At 42.3% G+C, this 1,388-nt stretch overlaps 1 protein-coding gene across 2 annotated transcripts in view; it reads right to left on the bottom strand.

Annotated features, from left to right (window-relative positions):
- arhgap4b (Rho GTPase activating protein 4b) overlaps positions 1–1,388 on the bottom strand; it is a 31,461-nt gene that overhangs the window by 23,588 nt on the left and 6,485 nt on the right. The window lies entirely within an intron of this gene.

Raw genomic sequence — 1,388 nt, 5'->3', positions numbered from 1 at the left:
CAGAGATGGAGATATAATAGGAGGGGTGGAGAGACAAGGGTGGTGCAGAGAAGGGACAGTAAGAGGGCAGAGTGATGGGGATGTGAAGGATTAAGGACTGGGGTGGGAGGGAGATGAGAGATGATGAGTAACACCAATAATGAAGGACAGTCGTAGCCTCGAGGTTGGTTGTTGGGGATGTCCGTGAAGGTAATAGGCAAGGAAATACCTCCAGTGATTCGGTGATTTTTCTTTTCTTTTCCAGAAGCACATATATATAAATGCTGGTTAGAGAACAACCACACACTGGTCTCTATTTTTTTTTTTCAATCACTGGTGGTTTGCTGATCTATTAATGACTTGTCATTCTTGGTTTGAGGGTTGGTTTGTGTTAAGAGGTGACCCCACTAACACAGCAAAGTCAGTGTATGTGCTACTCAGGCTGAGAAGAACATCAACCATCAGGTAAAAGACATAAAAATCTGTTCTGCTCCTCAACTTTAATCCGAGACAACTTTATTTATGAAGCACTATAGAGAACATTAGTTCAAGTTATACCCATTATAGTATTGTATACTTGTTATACCCATCTACAGGCATTGGTGAAACAAGAGGCCACCTTCAAGATGAAAAGGGATGCTAACATGTAAGAGACAAAAAACTGCAGTTCCTAAAAATGGCCAGTAGAGGCCGACTTCAGAAGTGAGTCAATTCCCATTCCCATTTTAAATTTCCCAACAGTTGGGCATTATTCACAGTCTCCTCTGAAAAAGCAAGTACACACTTACTGCTTCCATAGGAATTAAGCGTAACTTATAGGTAACTACTTAAGAGTGAGTAGCAGCCAGGTGGTGATAATCAAATGTACTTCATTAATTGATCAGTAGCCTGCTTGAGCACCTCTATAAAACCAGACGTTCTGGCAGTTTTCTGGTCCGGAGCATCCAGGTGTGTGTTCACACAATGTCACAATCTTCCCAGGAGTAGGTAGTCCAATAAATCCAACTCAAGGTCAGACTGTGCAGAGCTCACACAAACTGCAAAAAACCCAAGAGCCACATCTCAGACAGTACAGGCATCAGACAGCATGTTAAATGAGAGTGCATGGAAACACAGCCTAGGTTTACAAAGTTGTATCTGAGCAAACAACATGAAGAAACCACAAGACTTCTGTAATAACCTCTTCTGGACAGACCAGACCAAACTGGAGATGACTGGTCACAAAGCACAGCAACAACCAAACACAGCTTAACAGCGCAAACACCTCATCTCAGACATTGCTTATGAGTGAAAACGTAGCGCTTCCAGTCGATTTTAAGTGGAAACTCTGAGAATAGCCTGTTCCAGACAACATTATGTGTTCAGCATAAGTTACCGTGGTGATTTAGCCGGATGAAAAAGTTAGCCAC

This window comes from Haplochromis burtoni, unplaced genomic scaffold (assembly GCF_018398535.1).
Source record: "Haplochromis burtoni strain Fernald_Lab_line unplaced genomic scaffold, NCSU_Asbu1 Contig_415, whole genome shotgun sequence".
Taxonomy (NCBI): domain Eukaryota; kingdom Metazoa; phylum Chordata; class Actinopteri; order Cichliformes; family Cichlidae; genus Haplochromis; species Haplochromis burtoni.
This window is presented reverse-complemented; position numbering and strand designations above follow the sequence as displayed.